The sequence below is a fragment of the Pseudochaenichthys georgianus genome, chromosome 9 (assembly GCF_902827115.2).
Source record: "Pseudochaenichthys georgianus chromosome 9, fPseGeo1.2, whole genome shotgun sequence".
NCBI lineage: Eukaryota > Metazoa > Chordata > Actinopteri > Perciformes > Channichthyidae > Pseudochaenichthys > Pseudochaenichthys georgianus.
Window position 1 is genome coordinate 44710224 of NC_047511.1, and position 18884 is coordinate 44729107.

At 40.2% G+C, this 18884-nt stretch overlaps 1 long non-coding RNA gene and 1 pseudogene across 1 annotated transcript; both read left to right on the top strand.

The window, feature by feature from the left end:
• The first annotated feature begins 263 nt into the window (after window positions 1–263).
• Window positions 264–1193, top strand: LOC139434450 (uncharacterized). The gene is made up of 2 exons (XR_011643805.1): window positions 264–395; window positions 1061–1193. It is a non-coding gene; the product is annotated as an uncharacterized lncRNA (long non-coding RNA).
• Window positions 1194–7910: 6717 nt separating this feature from the next.
• LOC117452950 (piwi-like protein 2) overlaps window positions 7911–18884 on the top strand; it is a 41403-nt pseudogene continuing 30429 nt past the window's right edge.

Below are 18884 nucleotides of genomic sequence, written 5' to 3' on the forward strand. Positions count from 1 at the left end.
TTGTTAGTAACCTACTGTATGGCAGGTGGAGGGGCAGTGATGTTACAGGTGGAGGAGCAAGACTGCAAGACTGCAAACTCCCAAGACAGAGAAATCAAAGTCTGTTCTCCAGAGAAGAGGTTGATTTCACTTCAATTTTTTATTTCATATTTTCTAAAGATGTGGAAATGGCACAAAAAAAAACTTGAGAGCTGTAACCAAGACAACTGTAACAACATGAGTAGAGAGCCACCAAGGTTGTTCAAGTCCCTCTCTTACTCCATTTTGCCAACCCAAACTTCCAGGTACATGACGGGACACCTTGCTTGTTTTTGTTGTTTGCGCTCCTCTGGCTGGGTGCTGGCAGGTGGAGGGCAGTGATCCCTTCCCTTCTTCCCTCAATCTTTGAGGCTAATGTAAGTAGAAGACATGGCACTGTACATTTTCGAACATTTTAAATATTATACCACTTAAAATAACAAATATTACTTTTGTTACTAAGAGTTCATACTTATTATACCTGTGTCACCTTTCACACTATAGCTGTGATCATGAGCGATGGGCTTTGTAGATACAGGTCCCGGGTGAATCGTGGTGCAGGGACCCTTCTCTTTTTGACCACAGGGCGATGCACGGAGATGGTGGGTATAGCCTCTGCTCTCAGCCTAGTCTTGCCCTTTTTTGTCTTGACAAACTGGTCTGCATCAAAATGTGCCTGCGGACGCGGAGTGACTTGAGGTTACTTCACACACAGAACAACTCAGTTTTGTCTGCCCACATACATACTCCATAGTGGTTGAATACACAGTATTAGGAAACACTTTATACTTACTGGACATGTTATACTCATTACATACTGTATATAAAATATGACCAAGAATGTGAGACAACTTTATAGAAATGCATATCACATCTGTTACTGATGCCATTTGTCATACTTTGTTAAACTCACAAATAATAATGTTCCATAACTTCAGTTGGGAACAGAGACCACACCTTATCTCCCCAAGGCATTTCCCATCCAACAGGTGTGCTGTGTGTGTGTATAACCCTTTCTCCTGTCTTTTGCTCCCTCTGTCAGCACAAGAACCAGAGGGGGGTTCAATGGAGCCTGACTACCTGCACTGAGACCCTCACCCTGCACCCTGAGTCTCAACTCTGTGTTTTTCAAGCCTTTCCCTGTTTTTTTTGTATTAAACAAAACATTAAGCTTTCCCAATGGTGTGGTTTTCGTTTTGTGAAAAAGTGCAAATGCAGTGTTTGTATATAATTACATCACATATTTTGTTGCTGTTGGTCGTGAAATTGCTCCTGCTGACTTGAGCCAGCCATGTTTTCCTCCGCTCTGTGTCAGTGGGGAAGCCGTACATTCGTACTCCTTTCTCTGAGCGATTGGAGCATCCCCAGGCAGCACAGCAAACCATGGTGGCTACTAGGAGGCAGCACAGCAAACCAGGACAACACGGAGGAAAAGGCACCGACAAACTGCATGATATGCTATTCAATGTTTATTGAATTCCATGTATTTGCAATGGATGTTCCTAAAACAACACATTTAACATCATCATCATCATCATCATCATCATCATCATCATCATCATCATCATCATATGCTGCTAGTCCTGCTAGTCCTGCTGCTGCTGCTAGTCCTTTGATAGTCACCTGTCGGTCTCCTGTCCTTTCTGAAAGCCATAAAGATGACATTAGTCATTTAGATAGCTTGTGTCCTCAGTTACCATGGGGATTACTGAAACTACCATGAATTTAAGAAAATGGTAGAAATGAATCTAATCTGAATTTTAAAGCATTACTTTAGATCCCCTCCCTCTAAATGTATCAAACATTAGAAAGTGATGCTCCTGACTACCATACAAGTTTAAGAAGATAATATTGGTTTGAAAGAATTCAAAGCTATAAATAAACAGCAACAGGCTCTTTAACCAAGGCACTGTTAGCCACATGTAAACTAGTTGTTCACACTAATCCTAATATTATCACTTAATATTAGCAAATTCGATTTTATTTTTTAAAACGTATTGATGTAAATACATACACATATCGATTTGTTGTATAAATATTGCAAATCAAAACCTTTATTCACTAATAATTACCAAACATCGTAGTTCTATCTCCTGTTATCAATGCATTCACATTGCCCGCTATGAACTTCCGGGGAACGATCCTCGTCTACATGAACCACGTGACGATAACCGTTTTTGGACTTCCGTTGTCGTAACTCTTCTGTCTATATGCATGGATGTATAATAAGAACATAAATAATATATACAATACAATATATAATGATATCCAATTCCCCACAGTTTCAAACAAAGATCTACCTTCAGGGAGAGTGAGCATCGGGGCTAGCTGTTACAGGTCCGTGAGAAAGCATGAAAAGCCTCACGATCTCAGAGTAGGGAGGAAAATAATACATTGGCTCACATCAACTGGTAGCTAGCTGTGTGTGTGTAGCATGAAGGGGCTACAGATTTATTTTCGTTTTGTAACCCTCTCGTGTAAAATGATAAATACATTAGCTAAACCTAAACTTAGCTTTCATCAAAGATTCTTAATGAGGTTGAAAACCGTCTCTGCTGTCATGGAAACCCCAGAAACTGGTTGTGGCGGCTGCTGTTCTTTACTGAATGGTTAGTATCATCCATCCAATTATTTGTATTGGCCAGTAATGCGGCTTTCACACCAGCGCTTTTCAGTTTCTAGCTCCGAGCGGGAGCTTTTCTGGTTCAGCTCCGGTTTCCCTTTTCAGCTCCCGCTCTGTTCACACCGCCCACTGGCGCCCCAGAGCTGCCCTTGCTGCGTCATGACGTCACCGTTTACATCGCTGATTTGCCCCCCAACGGCAGCTCACAACAACAACAACAACTGCGTCGGGTCGATGATCGTGTTGCTTTTAATCACACGAAGCCAGAATAAATTGAATAACGACTTCTCCAACCTTATACTTTTCTCCAGAGTGCCGTGGTTCATTGTTTATTAATGTGTTTCTGCAGCATTTACCGACCGCTGCAGTGCTGCTCTTCCACGGGAGTTTATTCTCCCGTTAGCTCCCGTTAGCTCACACTGCAGCGGCCGCTCTAAAGTATTCACTGTCCGACTCACACAAGCAGCTGATGCATATCCCCAGTTCCCCTTAGCCTAAGTGAATGTGTGTCAGTCTGAATTGACGCTGTTTGGTATCACAACGCTGTTATGAAGTTTCTCTGGTATAAAACGGGTGATGTTGGCATAGCAACCGAAGCTAAACTGACTACTTGCATCCGATAGCTGCAATAATACAAAACAACACGTCTGCCTCTCTCCACAATGATTCGATAACAGCGAACGGATGGTCAAGTAAGGCACAAATAAACAGAACCACACGAAGCCTGTTAGTGTTGCCTGACTTTATAAAGTGTGTTTATAGGCACTACTGCTTGTAGGCAGGCATAACAGTCGACCCATGGGAGGTGGGTTTAGTTTCCTGCACGCCTCGACGTAAGAGAGACGTAAGCGACGTCGCCTCTTAGCTCCAAAGCTCTTGCCTCTGGACCGACAATTTTTTGGAGCTGGAAATGAAGCGGATTCCGGAGCTAAGAGCCGGCGCAGCTCCGGTGTGAACTGGAAAACCCAGCGCTTTTCAGGCTCTAGCTCCGAGCCGGAGCTGAAAAGGCGCTGGTGTGAAAGGGGCATAAGTGCTGGTTTTGTACCCTATATCTATGTTAAGCTGTTCAACGTTCTACTGACACTATTTTATGTATTTATACTATAACTAGAGAATACATTGAGAGAGCTGAGACAGGCTATACAAGCGTATCTGTTTGAATGTCCTTAAATTACAGTATTCCAAACAGCAGAACTTCTGTGTATGTGATGTGACTGACAACCTGACATGGTTTAGCCTTTTCCCACACCTACTACTACTGATCAGCCTGCTCTCAGCTTTCTCATTTGTCTGTGTTGTGTGAAGCAGTGTCCTAAATGTAAAATGACTGACATTTTGTTTTAATGTGTAGATTGTCTTTGATAACTGCTCACCTGTGGAGCTTGCAGTGGCAAAGTGTTCCTGTGTAGCTGGAACAGCACTCTGCAGCTGTTCCAGACCGCACACTACTCCACACTCAACCTGGCTGCTGTACCCCCTGTCCTCAGCTGCACTGAAACAGAGCAGCGATGGCACAAGCCAAGAACCATGGTAAGTACAGTATGTGTTCACAACCAATCCACGGTTTAATTGAAGAAGATTGAAGATTCAACTTATTGTCATTACGTAGTACAGGTACCAAGTAACGAAATTGTTTCTCTGCATTTGACCCATCCTAGTGTTAGGAGCAGTGGGCTGCCATTATGTACGGCGCCCGGGGAGCCGTGTAGGGAACGGTGCCTTGCTCAGGGACACCTCGGTAGCACTTGGTCTTTCCGGGACTTGAACTGGTGACCTTCCAGCTGCCAAGTCCCTATGGACTTCGCCTCCACCGCCCTTAATGAGTATTTCCTTTGTGCCAAGAGCTGATCTAGTATGTTGCATCACAAACCAGGCAGAGTGAGTGACATGGTGTTCACTTCCACTAAGCCAAAGCAGTTTACAGTTGCTGACGGTGTAAGGTAATATCTATTGTCCTAAGTAATTGTAGCCTGCTACAACTTTGTGATTGTTGTCTGAGTGTAAAATTGTTCTTAAAGTCCTAATTATCATATAAACATGTTCAAAGGAGTACACGTTACAAGGCCGTGCGGGGGGAGCTGCCAGACTCAGATGTCCTCAAAGTCAGCGACGCATACAAGGACTTCTCAGCAGACATCGCACCACGAAAAAAACAACACGAATGGCTCACTACTCAACTTACTCAATAGTTATCCATTAACAAAAGTTGTGGATGCTAACTAACTTATCTTGCATTGATATAACACTCTTTCAGAGGAAATGTTGGAAATGCACACATTATATATATTTTTTGCATCTACTTTCTGGATATTGTACATCTGTTCATCTGTTATATAAACTAGCATTACTTAAATATGCAGAGACTAATTGAAATGTTGAAATATGTATTTCCCCCCCGATATAACATCAACCTATGTTTTGTAAAAGTTTATTAAATTAATCTGTAAAATGTTATCATATTGTGGATTTATTAAATTATATATTGTCCTTTGTTATTTATGTGTGCTTTTGTTTTGAGGATATAATTCATTAGTACCTAAACATAGTATAACTGCTTGTTGTAATGAAATACACAATTGGTTTGGGAGCAAGAAATCTTTTAATCGTTGTTGCCCAGGGTTGCCGAAATGAATGGAAACTTATCTCCCGATTATAACATTGTGTAACTTGCTGCTGTTAAATACCGTCGCAATATGTGCTTTATGTGCAATAGCTTATACAGTTTATATACATATGCCATCTTTAATAACTGTAATATATACCGGGCTGCTAAATCCTAAGAACTGCTACAGGATTTGATTTGTAGATTTGATTTGTTTTTTATCTGTATTTTTGAAAATTATGTAACTTTTTATCTTTTTTTTAGCATATTGTTTTTTATATTATAACTTAGTACTTTTTAACGCAAGATATTCAACACTAAGCTGTCTGTGGCTATTTCCTGCTGTAACGCTACAAATGTCCCCTCTGTGGGACTAATAAAGGTATTCTGATTCTGATAACGGGACGAATTTGTAGGGGCACACAGCAATGTAGTGCCGACTTTCTTACACGCTGGAAGGCCAATCGCTTTTCTTTACCCCGAAATCCGCCCATTCTTGCTCTCGGTGTGTCATAACAAGCTGTCAAGCTGTCAAAACTCTGTACCGGAAGTACTCGGCCTCACACCCAGCCGCCGGAAGTTGATAGACGCCATCTTGTTTACAGAGCCAGCAGCAGCGTGTTATGAAGGCATTACATGGTAAAAAATAAATACAAACACATACACATATCAAAACTAGAAAGATATATCTATATAGTATACTAAGCAAGAATATAATACAAATTAATACGTTAGAATTCACAACAATATACCAAACAGTTTGAATTTTAAACACCTGAACTTTTGAAAAAACATACATAATATTCATCTGTTTGCAACTCATATATCAATATTCCAATTACTGTACACTACTCTGCACAGTTTATATTATATTCTGTTTCTATTATATTTTTATTTTATTTACTTGTACTATTGTATCTGTTTCATTGTGTTTCACTGTTGGACGAGCCTATGACCTCAGATTATCATTGTCATAACTACACTGTAGCTATGCACACGACATAACCATAAAAGCCTTGAAACTTGAAACTAATATTTTACCCTAATATTGACTAATGTGTAAATCCTGGGTAAATAAATTATAACACAAACATGAATAAATAAATGCTGTTTTCATGAAGGGAAACTACTGTGCCTGTACACCTGAGTAACCACCAGAGGGTAACACAGCTCTACTTTCCCAGTGTACATGAATTTTAAATAAAAGCTCGACAGTTAATTGAACCAATGCCTTGGGGGGAGTTACTACTGATCATCCAATCATGTACATTTTTGGGAGGGACAAACCCATCTATGGACCAGTTGAATCTAACAGGTGGATTAATAAAGAACAGACTTGAGACCTTGTGCCAGGTGAGAGTTATAAACGTCTATTATGATAGTTCTCATGCAGTAACATTAATATAACTGTACATTGTTTGCCTGTATGCATTGTTGTGGTGTTTTATTTGCAGCGGTTTGCATCGTAAAATACGTGATTTACTTCCAACACGTGTTTCTGTTAGCTAATCATGCTAATGTTAATTTAAGCTAACGTTAGCTTCTAATACATGTAGCTAACCGTGGTGCTATGCTAACGCCGACATTGCGTTTGTATAACGTTGGCTAATGTTAATTTCGGCTAACGGAGACATTGTGTATATCTAACGTTGGTGCCCGACTGCTATATTACCTGACTTTGGTAATGAATGTGAAATTAAAATGACTGTTATCTCGCTTAATCTCGCTAGCTAAGGGGCTAATTTAGCATTAGCTGTTATATAATATTTGTATTAGTTTGATTGCCTATTTATTTCTAATGCTTTCAACAGTGCCATATAGTTTTAATTATTCGTAAAAATGTTCAAAATGTAGATATCTCTTTTCATATCACATATCCGTAAAACATTTATTTTTTATAATTCAATTTCGTAGTCAAGACAACTCGATGAGTGATGCAATTTCACCACTAATTCTAAACGGAAAGTACCTGTAGCTAACAGAATTTTTAAACATATTTCCCAATAACTAAAACAATAAAATATCACTATTAAATACATTGGGAATACAAATTATATTTGTATACATTTATTTTATTACTTAATATGTCTACTGTTATATTTTAAAGTCAATACAACTCTATAAGTGATGTCATTTTACAGTTACTTCTTAACGGAAGCTAACGGTAGCTAATTTGCCATGCGGTGTTACCCACGTTTTTTATTTTCTGAACAGAGGTGGAAGAAGTCTCAGATCTTGTACTTGAGTAAAAGTAGAAGTACTCAGATCTTGTATTTGAGTAAAAGTAGAAGTACTCAGATCTTGTGCTTGAGTAAAAGTAGAAGTACCATAGTGTAGGAATACTCTGTTACAGTAAAAGTCCTACCTTCAAAATGTTATTCAATTAAAAGTGAAAAAAAGTATTCTCATCAAAATATACTTAAAGTAAAAATAGTCATTGTGCAGATTGGTCCATTTCAAAATAATATATATGATATGTTTTATAATTATTAATGCATTAAAGTGTTATCAAAGCTGGTAAAGTTGCAGCAGCGAACGTGTATTTGCATTCATTTTGTTATTCTACAGTATTGTTGTTTTATAGTTATTAACCCTATTTGTGTTCTTTGAAATTGAAAAGGATATCGCATTGTGTTTGTTACTTTCGTTGCAGTTGTATATGTCTTAAGTGTAATTTGGCTTGGCTTCCTATTTATGGAAATGCTTTTATTTTGAAGGAGAGGTAGCGCTGTTGACAGAAAGTTGTGGTTGCTATGGAAACAACGTGACAGAGATTAAATGAGAAAAGTAATATCTACATATAAAGACGGAGAAAGTAAACAATAGCGTTTATGGTTAAGTGTTAGCACCCCCTGAAGAGGCACAAGCTCTTACGGTGATATTGGAGATTTCAATAAATTCAATTTGGGGAAAAAACGGAACAAAACGAATATCCGAATAACGAAATTGAAACCCGAATAGTACTTTTTTTTGTTTGTTTCTTTAATATATTTTTGAATGCATGCTTAGTTCACATTAAGCTGTATTTGGCTCGTTACTGCTGTAACAATGTACATTTCCCCTCTGTGAGACTAATAGAAATAATCTGAGTCTGATTCTGAACCCATTGTTGTGTTCACGGGTTTTAATAGAAGTGGAGATATGGACCCAAAGACGCCCCCAGATGTCCCCTGGATGGGGCGCGGAGAAGGACTGCAGCCTCAGGAGCCGGCTATGGGACGAAGTAGAGGACTGCTGCTCTCTCCAGAAGGGTTCAGTGTAGGAAGAGCCAGAGGTTTCCCCACTCCCAGCATTTCCCTCGGACGAGGATTAGCTCTACCCGCTGCTGATCCAGTGTTCGGCCGAGCCAGAGGTCTGCTCTTCCTGCCCGCTGAGCCAAAGGTTGGGGTTGCAAGAGGTGCAATCCTTCCTCCTGTGGAGCCGCAACAACAACCTCCAGGTGAACCCACGGCGAAAGACCCCACTCTGACAACAAAAGAGGTTAGACGTGTGTGCGTGAAGTGACTGTTATTTTGTATATATTGATTGTTGTGCTTTTCTTTATTAATAATAATAATAATACATTTCATTTATCTAGCACACTTTAAAAACATCATCTCAAGGTGCTTCACAGTGCTATGAGGAGAACATAATAAAACTAACACATTAAAAAGTTATCTAAGGAGCTTATTGAATAAAAGTTCAAGTTTTTAATAATAAATACATTTTCAAATAAATATAGAAACCAAAGATATTTAAAATGGCACTGTCGTATACATTTGATAATATGTAATCAACTTAGGCACCCCTCCCATTAAAAAAAATAAAAAATATTAATATTCGAATACCTGAATCATTTTGAATATTCGATTAATCATTCCCACCCCTGATTAAATGTAATGTCAAATCGTATGCCCTTGCCGTGAAAGCTGCTACTTTACGTATCTTCTTGCAGGTTGATGCACCTTCACTCGGTCCAGGATCAACACTGGTCTCAATGTTTAGAGGAATGGGCATCGACCCCTCCATGGCCTCCTGGGGGAGAGGAGCACCAGCACTGGGTCTGTATTAAAAAAACGCTTACATTTTTATTGATATTTGATTTAGAAAAGGTCACACATTTAACATCTGTATTTCATAAAGTACAATATACTTAGTCATATGTTAGGAAAGTCTCCCTGGACCCCGGCTTGAGCTTCAGCCTCAGGATCCATGTGTTTCTGATCCTCTCCAGAATAGAAGTAGTCATCACACACAGAGCATCAGCTAGTTCCTGAGCAGTGTCCTTCACATGCTGATATCCAAGAGAGGGACACAGTCACAAGATGGAGGAATAGAAAGCAGTATTCAATGTTTACTTCAGATTAGCTCCACGTCAGAAATGAGCATGCTTGATGTCTATCTCCATTAGTGTTGCACGGTGTATCGATACTTGAAAGGTACCGCGATACCCTGCAGTTAAAAACGGTACGATTCCTCCGTTTCATTAGTATCGGTACTTTAAGAATGACGGGGAAAAGTACTCCCGTGAAAAAGCGCCATTTTAATAAGAGCCGTGTGTGTTCAGCGCTCTGCTTCCACTCCCTGTAGCCGTGCCTGCAGTCCCGCTCCTCTCAAGTCCCTCCCCTCTCTCGTGCACGCGGCCACGCGCTAGCTGCCAGAGCATGTGAGAAAACGAGAAGCATGGCTGCAAGTGGGAGTGCAACTGCCGCTGCGCCTCGGCTTGTTGACAGAAAAGATGCCAGAAGTCTGTGAACGGGCCGTTCAGGTGTTCAGAGCAGAGCTCCCTGTCGGAGCGGAAGAGGGTGATGTGCACTGAATTTTTTTTCTGTAAAATTGTGCAGATTGGTCCATTTCAGAATAATATATATGATATGTTTTATAATGATTGATCATGAAAGTGTTCTCAAAGCTGGTGAAGGTGCAGCTAGTCTGAATGGCTTTGTAGACTGCAGGGTAGCTGGTGAAGGTGCAGCTAGTTTGAAGTACTTTGTAGACTGCAGGGTAGCTGGTGGATTTACTCCAGGTGGAACTAAAGTCTGATTTAACACTTGATTAGATTTCACATCATTCATCCAGATCTGTGAAGTCACTAAAGGGATTAATACATGTAGTGGAGTCGAAGTACACCATGTACCTCTGAACTGTAGAGGAGAAGAAGAACAAAGTAACAAAAGAAACATTGAAATACTTAAATAAAGTACAAGTATCTCAACATTGTACCCAAGTAGTACTTGAGTTTATGAACTTAGTTATTTTACACCAGTGGCTATACAGATAAAAAGACTCAGCCTTGCACAGAGGCATGAAAATACATTTTCAAAATGCTCAACAGTGCTACCAAAATGTTAAACTCACTGCTACACAATTAAAATAAATGCTTTTATATATTTCTATTAGATGTGACTCTTTGGTGTTTCTGTTCTTAGTAACACTGCTGCTTTAGTTCTTCTGACTGCTAACATCATCTGTTATTCCTAATTTTAAAGCCGATATTCCGTGTTTCCCTTTTTTTAAGAAAAGTATCGAAAAAGAATCGGAATCGCAATTCTTGACTTGGTATCGGTATCGAAACCAAAATGTTGGTATCGTGACAACACTAATCTCCATAGAGGCTGAATCCTCATGTTAATCACATAGCTATCATCTGCCTCAAACAGTCCTGATGCTCTTCTAGGTCATCACACATCCTGTCATGTTCACAGCTACAGCTGGGATACCTTTGTTATCATGTGCACTCGTATATGTATATTTTTTACTCCAATTCAAGGCTTTTATTGTCATGTGTGCATAGCTACAGTGTAAACATGTCAATGAAAATCTTAGGTCACAGGCTCCTCCAACGGTGCAACACAATAAAACAGATAAAGTATTGTGTGTACTGAGTTGTCGCTTGTTGATGCAGGAAGAAGAGCAGCTGGAGATTTGGGTGAGCTGCAACCAGTCGGTGCCATCAGCAAACCAGCAGGCCAACTGAAAGAGGTGACGCTCCGAGGCAGCAGGTAGGCAAATCAGGAGTATTAACTAACATACACTGAACGTTGTTGTTATTTTTCTTTACTTGTAAAGCGCTTTGAGCACCAGGAAAAGCGCCATATAAATAACATGTAGTATTATTATTATTATTTAGGGTTGCATAGGGGCGGAACATTTCCGGTACATTTCCCTGGGAAGTTAAGCTGGGGAATTTGGGAAATATTCCATATTGGAAACTCTCCATGGGAACTAACTGGGAATTGAGGGTAATGTAATCGTATCCAAGCATAAATATAAACATTTTGTCATAAGAAAACATCCATGCAAAATGATACAATTTTTAAAAACACGACATTTCAACAGATTTATGTAGACGGAACAAGTTTTAATTATTTTATTGAACAATCATTTGTTTCATTGAAGAACAAAAACATGTTGCGTTAAATATTACTTCTAGAAATCCTGTGTGCACGTGATGGAGGAATGCACAGTGCCTGTCGGGGTGTGGTCTCAATAGCCATGCAGTAAGCGGTGTGCTATGGCATGGATATTCTAGTGTACTTGAATGGCATCTGTTTGTTTTAGTCAAGATTATGCTCAAATATACTTTCCCCAGCTATATTTAAGTTCCCTATGAAGAGCCAGCCTTCAATTTAGAAAATTCCCAGTTAATTCCCATGGAAAGTTTCCATCTTTGAAAATTCCCGGAATTTTGCGACCTTATTATTATTTTTATTATTATTAGCATATTGCTGTCCACAGCAGAGGTCGCGTTAACCGAATATTTTTTTAACAATGACGGACAAATGTGAAAGCAGTCCGTCATTTTGACAGATTAGAACAAACTCGGAACAGCGCCAAAGTGTCCCCGCAGCGAGGCTCCGGTGTTATGCCGTGTTATGCATGCCCTCCAAAAAGGAAATTATACCGTTTCCAAACCTAACTGTGCCGTACGAATCATTGAAATGTCTATGAGTTTTGGCTTTACGCTGTGCACGCTCCCGCGAGGTGCAGCAGCCATGCATAACACGGCGCATGTGAACTGTCCCTCCCGTTGACAGTTCACGAGCATGCTCCCCCCCCCTCGTCAGAGTTGTGTAAAGGCCGACGGATAATTCTGGATTTTGACGGAAGTTTTACGATCCTGCCCGTCAGGTCTAGCGCAACCTCTGGTCCACAGTATCAATATAAGATCAGATGGATTTAATGTATCCCCGTATGGAAATGCATGTGCTACAACAGAACAAGACAGACACAGATACATGGGAGAATAACAATATAAATGAAACGTGTAGTAATGGTTAGTATAGAAATGACCTGAGCTAAACTCTGAACAGGTGAATGTACATACCGTTATGTATAAATAAATACACATTTCATTGAGCACGGTAACTGTTCTAACACAGCTAATTTGTGATGAATACAGCAGCAACATTATTGTTTATATGATCTCTTTCAGTTTCCAAGAGGTTTTTCGAGGCTCGACCCCTCAGACGATGATGGGGCTGGGAAGAGGGGCGATGCCTTTCCCCGGAAGAGGACGAGCTCTCCCTCCTGTTTCTCCAGGTCGAGTTGAGCCAGGTCCACAAACAGCGGCCCCACACCTTCAGACTTCGCCCACAGGTAGGGAAAGATACAATGCTACTGTCACTCGATAATAAGACACACTTTGGTCTTAGCACCACACTTCATTTCAGCACACCGCCATCTCCGGATAACACAGACAACACCTAACTCCACGGGGTCTTCAAAAGTATTAAAGGGCATTTTCCAAGGTGTTACATTTTGTAGCTTGTCTTCAATAAGTATATAAATGGTCCAGAGAGGTTGTGTTCCACAGTGTGCCTGAATGTAATCATGGCGTAGGTGTGTAGTGTGATTCTGTGTAGTTTATTGATGGCATCCCGTTGGGTTTGACGTCATCTGAACAGGACATCGCACGCTCACTGCTTGATAGCGCGAAGCTCCGTTTACGCCGGTTGCTAAGCAACATCGTTATGGGGAAATGCAAGTCTGCGTCCAAATGGTTGGAAGATAAGGAGGAAGGACAATCAATACTGTATGTAGTGAATGTGAGGTAGAGTGTGTCGCCAAGGTAACCGGTTAGAACTCAAAGTGGCGATGAGGTCTTAAAATGTCTTGCATCTGACTTCAGGATTCCTGCGTAGACCCTGCTCCAACGTAACACTTCACAACATCCGGTTACACTTCCTGTTGGAGCCAGTATTTAGTTTTTATAAGAAAGGCCACCTAATTGTGACGTCTGTAGTCAACACCCTATAAAAGACTACAATTCCCACGGTGACAGTGATGGGCAGCAACCAATCAGAAAGACGCCGTCGAGGAACAGTTTTTAACCGTTCAATTACCCTTTAAGTCAGGGGTGTCAAACTCAATTTCATCGCGGGCCACATCAGCATTATGGTTGCACTCAAAGGGCCGGTTGTAACTTTAAGACTATATAAAAATACATATATAAATATATCATATATATAAAATAATGTATTATATTACATCATTGCCTCTGCATTGGATTATCATCGGATAGGGTAATAACTTCATAATTAACTACGTCTGAAAGCAGAAGTCTAGGGCAAGTCTTTTCAGTGCATATGTCCCAAAATGATTTAAAAAGAAAAGCCAAATTCTGGAGAAAAAAGAAATAGAAGTGACATTTTGAAATAAAAATCTAATTCTGAGCAAAAGGAATTCTATGAAAAAATGCATATTTTGAAGAAAAAAAGGCAAATTCTGAGAAAAAAGTCATATTTCAGATGCATTGTGGGACATGTAGTTTATGGGCAACGTGCTTCTGTAGCATGTAACCGTATAATAAACATATTATATTCTTTGCAAGCTCTTGTAGGGCCACATCAAATGAAGTCGCGGGCCGAATGTGGCCCCCGGGCCTTGAGTTTGACACCCCTGCTTTAAGTTATTAAGTTATATAAGCCTTATCAAGACTGAAAGAAAACCTAAGCTGTTATTTTATTTGAGTTTTGCCAATCTGTTTTGTTACTATTTTCTTTGTTGCATATGTAAACGTTTATTATATTTTGAGCAAACGCATCGCATACCATCAAACCATCGGAGGCCAAGCAACTCTTCCAACTGCAAGTAATATAAAGGAAAGAAAGCGAGTTGAAGCACGTCGGTTTAAGGCGTCTGCTGGCTTGATAGAAAAACAAGGAAGGAATCCACGACACTTCCGGTTCTTCACAATTAAACGCATTAAAGAGAAATAGTGCGTGTAAGTTAAACGTTACTTCTGTAGAACTCCTGAAAAAGTAAGAAATGAACCTAAAATGTTATTGTTTTGTGAAGGAACCGTACCCCCGATGCCCAGTACTCGAGAGGAGCTGGCTCCAGCAAAGGTGGAGTTTTCTTCTGTTTCACCAGGAAAGGAGATGAAAATGGAGGCAGTCCAGTGAGTATTCATCTTTCACTTTAGTCACACCTTGCATATCACAAGTATATTGTTGGTTATCATTCAGTGTTTCCAGCAGACCAGGGCTGAGAGGGCGTGTGTGACGTCACGTCGTGTCACATGACCGATCTCTTTACGTATTAGTGATGGGAATTCCGGATAATTTGGCTCGGCTCACTAATGGCGCATTTCCACTGCAGGGCCTCGCTCGGCTTAGTACGGTATAGTTAGGCCTTGTTAGGACTGGCTCACTTTATGCTGCGTATTCATTACAGTTTAGGAGCTGGGGCAGTAACTATAGTAACGCAGTGTAGGCGGAGCCGTGACGTCCTCCTCAATGCGAAACACAAAACCAACATCAGCCATTAGCTGTTAGCCCTCTGAGCTCACAGCTCCTCATATCTGTTCAGAAACTAGACAGAAGTTAAACAAGTACAAATCACAGACTGCCTGTGTCATGGAAAATACAGTCGCTGCTTTATTTATGTCTGTATAGGCCGTCGCTTTGACTCCTTTGCCCCTCCAACAGAGGGATGTCCTTGTCCTTTTTCCTTTTCGTCATTTCAAGCGATAAAAACTCGATCTTCTCTCGAATTATTATTTTTGTGGACGCCCTCGCCTCGAGGTCAGGGCGTTCCGAGCTGAATAAGAGTCAAATGACGGCGAGACGCCCCCCTGGCGGAAACGCTGTTATCATTACGGCACTTATTCGTTTTAAACCTGTGTGTTTTGGGCTTAGAATAGCTTAAGGTCATAAAAGAAGAAGCAGCAAGGACTGATCCTTTTGTGCGTCACCAATGCATCCTTTATTGATTATATGCACAGAGAGTACAGTAGGTGCATGTTTGACGTCAGCAGGCTGTGGCCTTTGTGGTGCGTTCAAGTGCAACATTTTACAGATGCAAGGTGACATTTGATGAGTCAGACTTAATCAATGCTAGCCCCTTTGAGATTTGACCAGTTCAAGGCTTTATGGTCATGTGCACAGAAGCTACAGTGTACATATGGCAGTGAAAAAGTGAAGTCCCAGGCTCCTCCAACAGTGCAACGTGAATATATATATATATATATATATATATATATATATATTCACATATATATATATATATATATATATATATATATATATATATATATATATATATTCACATATATATATATATATATATATATATATATATATATATATATATATATATATATATATATATATATATAGGACGTAAAATAGTGCAAGAGGAGTCTATATTGTAGAGGAACTAAGACCTTAAGATTCCGAAACCTGAAGCAGAACAAAGCACAACGTTGTTTTATTACTCAAATATGTCTAGTTTTTTAAATGTATGGTTGTGTACAAATATATTACTGGAAAGTTATTATGTTTTGGTTGCTGTTGGAATCTTCCCATTACAAAAAGTAGTGAAAATGAAAGCTCCTCCAAAGGGGGCTGTGTAACGCTTGTATCTCTAGAAATCACAACGTCAACAAACTTGGACTAGATGTTCACAGAGAGGCCAACTATATTATACAGTAAAGATTATATCAATACCCTTTACCATCTGTGTAATATATACACTTAAACACACGTGAATTATAGGCGGAAAAGGAAATTCTAAATCCAAGAGGTGTGTTTTAAACTTTCTGTCATTATTAAAGTAAGGAGTCCAATCCAAGCCCCCAGGAAGTGCGCCGGACTCTGTGTCCAAACGGCAGTACTACAAGTCCGTGGCGTCACCCGGCCCAGAAAGACTTTCTCCCATTGACTAACATCGGGAAAGAGACGTCTGTAAATCATCGGATAATTTTTAAATTTTTAAATTATTAAATAAACTACCCAGTATGAACTATTGTATAGCCCTTATTAAAGTCATTCGGTCCTTAAAGTTGTAAAATGCACTAAAAGCCGAATCTAGATTTTATTTTCTGTCTCCATTCATTCTACTGAGCCTAGTAGGAGCTCGGGGGGGCGGGGCTTAAGGGGCGCATGCTCTGTGAGCGCACATACGGTAGGGCTGTGCGATTTGGCCTAAATGTTTTAGAAATGTTTTAAAATCGCGATTTTTCGGTTCAGCCATTTCACAAACCGTAGGAAAGTAAAAATGCAAATTAATCGTGAAAACCGAAAAAATCGCCCAGCCCTAACATACGGGTTCTTCTGCTCTCAAAAGTTGGGCCATTTTGCCTTCATGCGCCAATGAGCAGCTCTCATAGGAAAGAACGAGTCCCCGCCTCCCACGCTGTATCCAGTTCTTATTCTCCATCCATGGTCCAATCAACCCAAACATGTAATCTACCAGAGACTGAGATCCCTTCAAACAAAACATGAAGGGATCTCTCGTTCTACTTCCCCCTCTGCAATTTGAATAGTGAACAAGTCCATATTGCAATTTCGGAATAATTAGTTTTGGCCATAGACGTAATGCATTTGATTCTTCAGACATAATCAATGCTAGATCTTTGAGTTTGGCATGTGGAGTCAGTGCCACTATTAACCTAAGCTTTACCTTTACAACAACTCACACTGACTGTGTTGTGCTAACAATTATTATTATAGATTTTGACGGTGAGCCTTGCATGTCAGAAGTTTGAGTATTTTAGGTCATTATTGCAGTACTACTTCACCGATAGGGACTGCCTACCATGTGCTGCTCTTGCTCTTTTTCACTTTCTGCATATCATGTATTTGGTTTTGCTGTGTTTATAAATGTCATTTTCTTAAATGTTTTATGTGAGGGATGGAAAGTAGCTCAAAGCTAAATCAGGCATATTAACGCTTGACACATTTATTGTTTTTAAGTGTTCATTACAGTGCATTGTCCCTGCCAAATAAACGATTAAAATAAAAATAAATAGACCTTTTATTGATTATTTAAAGAATGCATACGGTTTGGCTCTCTACACGGCCTTTAACTCGGGTGTTTGTGGTGTGTTGAAGTGCAACATTTTGCACGAGAGGCACTAACATACATTAAGGTTGCAGGGTGTCCGCGGGGTCTTAAAAAGTATTAAAAGTTGATAAATCAATTTAGCGAAAATTAAGGCTATTAAAAAGTATTAAACGGCATTTTCCAAGGTATTAAGAAGGTCCACAGCAATGACAACATGAAACACCCTTTAATTTACTGAAACAACATGTCGGGAAACCCCCTCAAGGTGGCCCCATGCATAGCGTGCCTTAAAATGTTGCTTCTTATTTGAAGTTTCGTTGCCTTGCTCCGCTCTGTGGGTGGGGGGGGGGGGGGGACTACCTGAGAGATATACAGCAGGAGAACACGCCGTCCACCGTGGAGAATAAACAGAAGGGCAACCATGAAAACCATGCTCCGGGGTCTTCTTCGCTGCTTTTGGTGTATTTTGTGGCGGCAGCAGCGCCACTTACGGGCCTGGCATATGTACTACAGCGTTTCCAGCATTTCCAGCGGTCTAGTGTGAACGGACACGTTAATGAATCAAATGCGTGTGAACGGAATACTTTTTTGCGTTTGCGTTTTACTGTATGAGGCCCCTCGTGGGGCCGGGGTCTAAGCCAAACTATATCCGGTCACAGAGATCTGCTATTTTAAAGTAAGTTCAACACATATCGACCCTAAATATAGTCTATATTAAGAACGAGAAAAGTCTTAACATATATATCGTTTTTTGGAACCGGTTAGAACTCGAAGTTGCGATGAGGTCTTAAAATGTATGGAAAGGGTCTTAAAAAAGGTCTTAAAAGGTATTAAATTTGGCTTCAGGATTCCTGTATATACCCTGGGTTAGATCATTTGAAAAATAATAACGTATTGCGGTTATTTTCACTTTAACAGTATGGTCTACGTTTTTTAGCACAATTCTCATAATCATGAGATTTTAGAAATGCTAATCTTTGAGATCTGCTTGTTGTGTCAGGGTTACTCGTCACACCAGCTCTACAGAATCAGAATACCTTTATCAGTCCCACAGAGGGGCTACATTGCAATAGATATGAAGGCAAAATACACATTGAGAGGCATGCAGGCATTAACGATAGGAATTACACAAATTACAACAGCAGTGTTTCCCATACATTGATTTATTTGGGCGGGGCGCCACCATTAAATATGGTCCGCCACAAATGGATCTCATAAAAAAAAAAAATACCGTACTTTCCGGACTATAAAGCGCACCTGCATATAAGCCGCAGCAGCTAAATTGTCCGTCTGTCTTGCTCTCGTTCTGTCTCTCGGTTCCACTTTTACTTTGGCGTGCGACCTGTCTCACTCTTTTCCGGCCTCCAGCTT